Raw genomic sequence first — 10,911 nt, forward strand, 5'->3', positions numbered from 1 at the left:
GGGAAAATAGGATAGTCACATGTAAAAGAATAAAACTAGACCTCTATTATACCACTCATGAAAATTAACTTGAAATGAATTAAAGACTTAAATGAAATCATAAAACATAAGAAAACATAAGGAGAAAGCTTCTTGACATGAGTCTTGGCAATGTTTTTTTTTTTTTTTTAAATATGATACCTAAAGCTCAAGTAACAAAAAACAAGTGGGACTACATCAAACTAAAAAGCTCTGCACAGCAAAGGAAACCATCAACAAAATTAAAAGGCAACCTACTGAATGGAAGAAAATATTTGGAAATCATGAATCTGATAAGGGATTAAAACCCGAAATATATAAAAATCTCATATGACTCAATAGCAAAAAACAAACAATCCAATTAAAAAATAGGCAGATCTTAGTAGATATTTTTGAAAGAAGATATTCATATGGCCGACAGGAACATGAACAAAATGCTCAACATCACTAATCATCAGGGAAATACAAATCAAAACCACAATGAGATACTACTTCATACTTGTTAGAATGGCTACCACCAAAAAGACAAGAGACAACAAGTGCCTGCATGGATGTGCACTGTTGGTGGGAAGGTAAACTGATACAGCCACTTTGGAAAGCAGTATGGAGGTTCCTCAACAATTTAAAAATAGAACTATCATATGATCCAGCAATTCCATTTCTGGGTATTTATCCAAAGGAATAAAAAAACAATAACTCAAAAAGATATGTGTACTCCATGTTCATTGCAGCATTATTTACAATTGCCAAGACATGGAAGCAACCTAAGCAACTGATAGATGAATGGATAAAGAAAATGTGAGACACACACACACACACACACACACACACACACACAATGAAATACCCTAAGAAAAGAAGAAAATCTTGCCATTCGGGACAATATGGATGTATCTAGAAGTATTATGGTAAGTGATATAAATTGGACAATGACAAATTCTGCATTATCATTTATATGTAAAACCTAAAAAAAAAAACTGAACTCATAGATACAGAGTACAAATTGATGATTGCTGGAGGTGGGGTTGGGGGCGACAGTGATCAAAAGGTACAAACTTTGAGTTATAAGATAAATAAATCTTAGGAACATAATGTACAACGTGGTGACTATAGTAAATTAATCTGTATTGTATATTTGAAAGTTGCTAAGAGAATAAATCTTAAAAGTTCTCATCATGAGAAAAAATTGTAACTTTGTGTGGTACTGCTAACTAAACTTATTGTGATAATCATTTTGCAATATATACAAATACCAAATCATTTCGTTGTACATCTAAAACGAATACAATGTTACATATGTATTACATATAAAACAATTATATCTCAATATTTAAAAAGATAAATGATAAATAAGCATGAGAATCAGAGGAAGATACAAAATTATTTCAAATGTTCCCGCTAAAGCCAATCTAAGTATACAATCACTCCACGTTTCATTGCTTACCTATACTTAACTGATCGTGACTTTTTACTATGGGATCTTTGAATTGATAGGCCAGAAAATAAACTGTATTAGAAAACAGTAATAGGCAAGCATGGAATAAAAACCTTTCAGTGATTAACTTTTCTAATTTTTACAAAATAACTCTGGTCACTCTCTCTTCATATATTCCTCTACCTAGCAGCAATCACAAATCTTCATTTCTGGAAAAAAAGCACTCTGGCAAGAAACAAAGGCAGCCCGAATAGCCACAAAGCCAGCCTCTCTTCCAGTGGATAACAGAATGCCTTGGTGGGGGGTGGGAGAGCCCAAGAGTGATCTTGCTGGGCCCAAAGGTATGCCATGGAAACCTTGGTTTTAAGAAGAACCCTAAGCTGAAAAGGTGGACCGCCAAACTAGCTCTGTGGTACCGAGGCTCTTGTGCTGTCATGAAGTGTGCGATGCAAGATCTTGCTGTTTGGCAACGAGTGTGGTGCGCACCAAACTTCTAAACAACAAAATAAAACATGATTGGTTCCCCTGTGGACAATACAGTAGCACTGGTGAACTGCTCACAGTTCAAATAAAGAGGCAAAGTGATTCCAAAACTATGGGGTCTGTTCATTTTATAGGCACAAACTCCTGATTAAGTAGTTTAATTTTTTCCCTAACACTGCTAACAAACTGACGATGTGATATTTGCTTCCCACTCTATAAAAGCCTTTTCCATTTTAATGCCAATGTGCATATTTTGTTGTTTATTTTCAGAAGTGACTCCTGGACGTTGGAGTAATGACAGAACAGAGTGGGAACAGGGCAGAAGAGATCCACCACGTATACTCAAATAATGGGGATGATTTTTACATGCCAGGTATTTAAAAGCAAAGGGTTCAAAATAAAACATTTGTTAACGCATGGTTTCTGTGACTAGCTGACCAACATTTTTTCCCCTTGCCTGCATTCACAAGTTGGTTTCATAGAAGGCTTTATTGTAGTCCGGGAGCATTGTTTTGCATTAATTTCTATGACAAGGAACCCAAAACACATGGTGCCGAGAGTAACAAAAACAGAGTTAGGGAAACAGTCATGACTTGGCACAAAGTGTGACAAGCTGTAAAAAAGGGAATGTTTCGATATCTGAAGTGGTGTTGATTTCCTATGAACAACCTTTTCTCTTCTAAACAGTATCATATTCTTTTCAAGCACATTTAGAACGCAAGTCAAGCTGTGTTTTATTTTTGATTATAATAAGCACAATCAGTTTACTGTAACAAAGACATACTAGTGGTGATGGGTTGAAAGCCAAAGTACAACCCCAAAAGCAGGGTGGGGGGTGGAGTGGGGGGAGGCTCGGGGGGCCGGTAGTCAACTGATAAAATAAAAGACCAGCCGTCTGGAAAGTTCTCTTAAAAGGACATAAAAAGGCAGTGTTTTCTTATGAGACTAACACAGAATGCCAAAAGATCTAGCTGGGCTCTTTTTTGTTGTCACTTATGGCAATTTGTAACTAAAAATCACAAATCCTTCAAAATATTGGGCTCTCATATTTGTGGTTTTTTTGGCTCCATAATAAAATTCAAAATTTTTGTACACTGCTTTAAATTGTAATACTATTTCTTATGTAAGATTCTCCTACATAGTAAGTATATTTACTTTAGTACTACTCAAACGATCATTTACAAATGTTTATAATGATGCATGCACTTAAACTATTGATAAAGGTGAAATGAACAGTTCACAAAAAAAAGTTACCAATACAGTATATAAAACTTTTATGATTAAATTCCTGAATTCAAATTTATTAGGAAATAATGTAAATCATCTTACCATTTCTTGAACTAATACTTTTTCAGCATCAAGCTCGTACCTTAATCTTTCTCTACCATCAATTAACTGAAAGAGAACATTACATTTTGATTAAAAAACAGAACACCTGAAATTTTTCCTTAATAGAATTTAGTAAAATATAGTTTGATTCTGAATATGAGAAAAATGGATCCCAATATGATCAAAGAAAAAATTAAATGTCCATAGATTACAGTGTAATGATATATTACATGTAATTATATTTTTATTATATAAGCGAGCAAAATATACATGAAAAATGTCGATTTATTTATAACCTTCCTATCCTCACCCCGCAAAACTGTGACACCAATATATAATAAAGCAAGTCCTAATTTGTCAAAAACAGCAATTTTGCTTTATTTTTTATATAACTCATTTTTCTTATTTTAGATTTTTGTGCTATATTTTTATCATTTTAGGTTTTTGTGCTATATTTATATGCCTATCAAGCTATATTCATATCAACTGAAAATGGCCATCAAAGCATAGACTGCAGGACCATTGTACTCATGATTTGCCTCAGTATTCTAAATTCGAGCGTGGTTTATGCACCGATAAAACTCAACCCTTATTTTTGACATCCATTCAATTCAATTAATTCATATATTCATTCATTTAATAAACATGTAAGGAACACCTTGTAGACACCAGGTCTTTTGTTTGGCTACGGAGGTATAAAAATGAACTAGAACAGATCCCTTCCCCCGCGGCATCTACGGTACAGTAGGAAAGCAATGGGAAAAAACTAGAAAACATAACAAAAAACGTTAATGCGTCAAATCTTCGGGTAGTCCAAAAGCATAAAAATCCACATAGCATGGCGACTAAACTTATAATCAGATACACTATTCCTGGTGTTAACTTCACAGGAGAAGTACCATCTGACAAGGGTTCAGAAGGACACATAGAGGTTTAACAAGTCCGAGGAGGAGGGAGGTGCAGAACACGGCCAACAACGCAGCAATACAACCATAGAAAAACGTCAAGTAATGGAGGAATTGGGAGAAGTTGGCATTATGGGACCCAGCGTGCATATACACAGGCATGGCAGGAAACGAGGGAGAAGGAGCTTTGGGGTGACGTTATGAGGGGCCTTGCTCCCCAGAGTCAGGAGGGGAAGGCAGAGAGATGTAATGAGGAAAACAGTAGTTGGTTCAAATAAAAGCTCTGCTCCGTACTCGGTGGGTAAGTTAATCCTGTGCTTCGAACCTTCGGATTAAAACCGACTTCAAAGAGTTATGGAGAAAAGAATTTGGGATAGCAAATGTGAAAGCGCTTAGTGGTTCCCGGCATTCGAAAATCACTCAGGGCGACTGAGTTTAGACCGACGGCCATGGGAAGCCAGCGAAGGTTTTAGCACATGAGATCGGGGTATTAACTGCGGCGGCAGCGCGGAAACTGGATTTGAAAAGGAAAAAGAATAGAGATGGGAAATGAATCTGTGGAAATGATGAGGGCAAAGTCTGTGGCAATGCTGTTGTAGAGAAAGAGGATCTGAGATGCATCTTAGAAGGAAAACGTACAGGCCTAACGACAAACTAGATCCGAGGTACGAAGGACAGAGTAGGGAATGACCCTAGATGTGTCATTTGGTCCTCTGGATAGAGGGCAACGTCATTAATTTTAACTGAGAAGCACGACACAATCCAGACTCCAGGAGTAATGAGGTCAAGTCTGGACACTTGGTTGATGAACGTGTAAAGAATTTTTTCTGCAAATACTTTTGAAAGCTGATTAGAATATAAAAAAAAATAAACTAGACATAGTTCATGACCTGAGGGAGCAAAGAGTTCCAGGTATGTGGGAGCACAGAGGGGCCCCCTAATTACCACAGGGGAGAGAGGAGACTATCAAAGGAGTATTCCCGGTACATGTAACATTGAAATTGAGGATGAGGACAGAGTCGAAATTAAGGATGTGGTGTTCGGGGAAAACCTGAAGCAGGAAGGAAAGGTTTAGAAGTCACTGGTGAACAGGGGTAGCAGTTATGGGGAATCTCGGGTCAGTCAGAGAAAAAACAATAAGAGCAAGGGTAAAGAAAATCCCTGAGAATAGTATTTCTGTGAAAAATGGAGGAAGAGAAGCCACTGACAGACATTGCTTAGGAAAGGATAAAGAAGTGTGTGAAAAATCAGAAGCAAGCATTGCTGCAGAAGGCATCTGTGACATGAGCCTAGTTCTGTCATATACAGCAGAAAATTCAAGAAGGAAAAAGATTGGAAAGGGGTAAGGGTTAATGAATCTCATTGTGACCTTATCGACAGGAAGAACTCGCGGCAGGGGTGTGAAGAAGAGGCCTGTTTTCTTTTCAATGATATTTGAAGAATAGTGAATGGCAATGGCTTTGACTTCATGTCTATAGGCTAGAGAAAAAAATTTAAAGGCACAAGAAAGAAAGACGCTGATGAAGAAAGTTTCCCGAAGAGGAAGAAGGAAGAGATGAAGTCAAGCAAATAGGTAGAAGGATGAGTCAGGGCAAAGAAGAATGTCCCTTCTTCTGATGACAAGGAGTAGAGAGGTAACGCTAAGTAAACTGAGTGACAGAGTAAGAGAGTGCCAGGGAGAAAAAAATAAAACCAGGTGTCCGCCATGTTCTCTGTAGATTAGGAAGTAGCGCGGAGGCGGAAATGGGAATTAAGGAAAGTAGTGAAGATTTAGAAGAGCTATAGTGGGTGGCACAGGACAGTCCCTGAGCAAGGCCATGAACACGGGACCAGGTGGATGAGAGCCTCGGAAGTGGGGTGAGGGGCGTCGTTGAAGATGTAGGAGGTTGAACAGCAAATTTAGAGAAAGTGAAGGAATGAGAGAAGTGGAAGGAAAGAAAAACATTTTGTGCTTTTTGTGCATTTTGTGCTTTTCATCTCTTGGTCTGAAAAGAAATGTCACCAAATTTCCCATGGGTGTCAGTTACCAGCAAACACCAAGGCCATTAGCTCCAACCCTTCCTGCCTCCTTAGCTCTCTCTACATCAATGATCTTCTCTCTCCGTTGTACTTTGACCCTCTCATTCTTCTTTCCATTGACATCATTTAATAACACTCTAGTTTCATCTACAAAAAAACTCCTCCGTCAATCCCATATCCCCCGCTCCCCCCCAGATACTCCCTACCTCTCCCTGGCCATCCACAGCCAAACTTCCAGGGAGGGTCCATGCTCACTGCCTCCACTTCTGGATTCTCCCCACTTCTCCAGTGAAACGGCTCATTAATATGACCAGGGTCATTTTGTTGCCAGAGCTAACTTGTCCAATCTTTTCCTTTTCAGCCTTTAGCACACCTGGCCTCTGGGCGGCATCTGACATGTGGAGAGCGATTCCTTCCTTTTTGCGGCTCTCTCGCTTGGCCTCTGTGAGATCCACACTCCTGCTTCTCTGCCTGCTCTGCCTCGTTCTCATTTTCACGGGGATGCTGTTCAGCCTTAAGTCCTCTCTAGTCCTTTATCTCTCCTGGCTCCCACCTTATCAATGACCGTAGCTTTCGCTGCCTAATCATCTCTTGATTTCATCTCTCCCCTCCCTCCCCATTGTCACTGTCCTCATTCTGTTTCAGTGCTTTATTCAAGTAACCTCTTAACTGTTTCTTTCTCTTTCTTTCTTTCTTTCTTTCTTTCTTTCTTTCTTTCTTTCTTTCTTTCTTTCTTTCTTTCTTTCTTTCTTTCTTTCTTTCTTTCTTTCTTTTTCTTTCTCTCTTTCTTTCCTTCTTTCTTTCCTTCTTTCTTTCTTTCTTTCTTTCCTTCCTTCCTTCCTTCCTTCCTTAACTGGTCTTTCTGACTCCAGATTTTCCTCCCTCCCATTTGTTTTCTTTCTGAAACTCAAACCCAATCCTGCCGATACTGTTCGGGGCTCCCCAGTATACTCAGAAGGTCATCCGATCCCCTCGGCATGAATAATAACCCTCTGTCATGTGCCTTGCTTCTTGCCACCCCTAATTCTCAGGTACCCTTTGGCTATAGAAAATCACGTGCACTTCTTCTTCACATGTTTCTCACCTTCCTCCACCCCCCGTCCCCCCGCCCCACATACCCATTCTTCCCTGAAAGGCTAACCTCTCTTCTGCAAGTCAGCTCAGTGTCTGTCCCCCAAGTTGCCCTGACCGCTTACAATCCAGGCCGGGCATGCCCCCAAGAGCCCCACAGCAATCCTGATGCTGATTGTACCCTGGGCTGTTACCTCTGACTGCTGGTCTGTCTCTCTCCCAGAGAGAAATTCTTATTGTGGCCACAGCTGGAATACAGATTCAGTTGTTATGAGATCACTGGGATTAAAACATAAAAGCTTCCGAATCCCATAACTGAGAATGCTTAGCCCAGAAAGATGGCACGAGGTCAACTTACTCAATTTCGGTCCCATTCTCAACGTGTTTTTAATTGCATCCACGGCGAAAGAAGAGAATATGTGACTTACCCCGAGGCTTCTGAGGGGCTCCTTTCCATTCTTCCATTTCCTGTTTATCTCTTCCCCTCACCCCAAACTTCCCCTCTTCCTGCCCCAATACGATTTCTCACCACATGGTCTCACCAGATTCCTGCCTCAGACTCTAGCCGTACCAATTACAAACAGTTTCACAAACATATTTCATGCCTTTTGCATTCATACTTTATACCCAGCTCTTCCACCCTCTTACCACCTGGAAAAATCAGCTCCAGTGGTGGGTGTGGAACTGAACCTTTTCAGAAACTTCCAGATAGAGCCAAGCATCTTTTCTCTTTGTGTACACTTCTATCCCAGACCCCATCCCCTTGCCCATAATTTTATCTCTCCACAGTAGGGCTGTGTGTGTATGTGTGTGCGTGTGTGTGTGCGTGCGTGCGTGTGTGTGTGTATAATTTTTTTTTTTTTTTTGATATCTCAGCCGTAGTGCAGGGCCTGGCACTAAAAGACACCTGATAAACATAACTGAATGAATTGATTTCGTGAAAGATATTGGAAATAAACCAGTAGATATCAGCTTTCCTTTGCCCAACAACTCCTCATCTGCTTTCTAGGTGACAAAGCACTTTTGTGTACATTATCACATTCTACCCACACGGTAAATGAGACACAGGAAGAAGAAGGGAGTAGCCCAAGGGGCCGTAGTGGCGGAAAAGGAAACCAGAGTTCTAGATTCTTTCTGCTCAATTCCAATTTGTGCCTATATTCAATATCTGTGGGAGTTCCTATGCATACTAAGAAAAAAAAAGGGGATAAAAAAATGATTAAACAGATTAGGGATGTGATATATTTGTCTAGAATAGAGATATTGAATAAAAATATGATCTAAGTCATATATGTAATTTCGAATTTTACGGTAGTCTTGTTAAAAAGATAGAAAAACCAGGTGAAATTAATTTTAATAATATAGCTTATTTATCTCAATATATATCCAAAAATATTATCATGTTCATGTGTAATAATCAATATTAAAAATGATTAGTGAGACAGTTTACATTTCTTACACTAAGTCTTTGAAATCCAGGGCATATTTTTCACTTACAGTACATCTTAATCTGGGGCCTAAATTTTCATTGGAAATACTTGCTCTGTATCTAGAATTCATAAAATAGAGAGATAAAAAAGTAGGTTCACATACACAAAGTTATTCAAAATCTATGTCAAGATTTTCCAATACGTGAAACAAGTAACAGTTTTTAAATGTACATTTCAAAAAAAAAATTAAAATTAAATATAATTTAAAATTTACTTCCTCAGTTGTGCTAGACACAATTCAAGCATTTAGCTAGTGCTACCACTGGGCATGCAGACTAGAAAAGCTGAGGCAGCATTTAATTGAAAAATTTAAGCTTACACAGAGTATAAGCAGCCAATCGCAGAGATGTTTCTTTCTAATTGGTGGCTTAATGGCAAGATTTTTTTTTATTATTTTTTTTGCATTAACTTTTTGTACTCCTAACAGAGGAGTAAGCTTACACAATTCATCTCCACCAGTGACAGTATAAACTGAATAACTATGGAAACATATAAATAAACTGTGATGGTTTCCGGGTAGGTTATTAAGTGAAACTAGAAAGCTGAGATTTCGTTTTTAATCCTAGAGGTCAGTTACAAAAGGGTTCAACTTGACTGTTCACAGACTCGGTTGTTATCTTTGTAGGAAGGAGATTTACACTCTGTTGCCGCTGCAAATAGAGTGAAGCGCAAGAAAATGAAACACTTCGCAAAAATCTGTTTTCAGTTATCATAGAAAACATCTCCCAACTCTGACGCATCAGGATAACCACGTCTTTAAAACACATTTCTTGGAAGTCGTTTTATCTAAAAGTTAAGAATATCTTGAACCGCGAAATCAGGTTCAAATCCGAACCTCGACTTAGGCCCCTGTGGCAACTGAGCTCTGAAAACGTGGCTGGCGGGACCAGAGAACTGAATTTGTAATTTTATCTAATTTTAATGAATTTGTATTTAAAAATTGACACTCGATTCAGTTTGTGGAAAGCATGTATGTTGATTTGGAAAAATTCGGGGAGGTAAACAGACTTTTTCATCCGGAAATTCTGCAAACTTTATCGACTTTAAATACATTCTCATTCTCTGAATGATGCCAAGAGCGTTTTGAAGTGTGCCGGGCACTGTGCTCAGCCCTGGGCCTGTACCAGAGACTGAGGTAGCACAGTGTCCGCCCTCATGGGGCTTACAGCAGGGCAGGACCACTGACCCTCACAGAAAAGTGTTCTGAGAGCTATAATAGGGGCGGTACCTTGAGCTAAAAAAAGCATATAGCAGAAGCCCCTGGACCTCACTGAGGGCAGGAACTGCTGGGTCCCATTGCATGGAATGTGCTAGGAAATCTTGATCTTAAAGATACCTAAAGAATTCCCTGTTCTTAATGCAGATTTCCTGGATCATATAAGCCCTGTTCATTCATATCCAGAAAAATGAACATAAACTGACATCTGATCTGAGAACACGATTGCTCACTCTTAACAATATAGTTTTTCCACAGGCATATTTTTGGCCTCTCTGTGCCCTGTAACTTTTCGATTCCTTACAAAGTAGATACTCGGTTATCTCAAGTAACAAACAAAAGCACTCATGCATTAATTCAACTTCGAGGTAAAAATCCTTATTCATTACTGAGAGAGATTAAATATAGAAATCAACTATTCTCTATAGCACAGGACAAGTGGTACGCGGTGTTATTTCACCAATTGGGCTGGTATTTCCATTTAAAAGAGTCATTCATCAATGTAAGAAAGTTACAGTACCTTTTGAATGGTCTTATGATCCCTTTCTGCCATCTCTTTCAGACTTATAATTTCATCTTCTGTAAACAAAAGGAGAGAGAGACCAACCATGAAATTACAAGCTTATGCCCTGTATTCAAACTGCCTGCTTCCGGGCAGGCTGTACACTGCCGGCAGGCATAGTGGACGCAAGTCCTAGCAGGACTGTGACCTTCACAACTGCCCTTGACATTCACAGCCTTCTTCCTGCTGTTCAGACGGCTGGTCAGATAGGGATTAAGAACTAAGTTCAAGAACCAAGTGTGGCCGAGGGCTGAAAGCTTTTCATCGATAGTCCGCAATGGACTCTTTCGCTGTTAGTCACAGCCCATATAAAATGCTTCAGCAGGTGGCACTTTCTGACCCAGGAAGAACTACCAAAACCTAAAAAAGCATTATTATACCAT

This window comes from Pteropus alecto, unplaced genomic scaffold (assembly GCF_000325575.1).
Source record: "Pteropus alecto unplaced genomic scaffold, ASM32557v1 scaffold11, whole genome shotgun sequence".
In the NCBI taxonomy this organism is placed as follows: domain Eukaryota; kingdom Metazoa; phylum Chordata; class Mammalia; order Chiroptera; family Pteropodidae; genus Pteropus; species Pteropus alecto.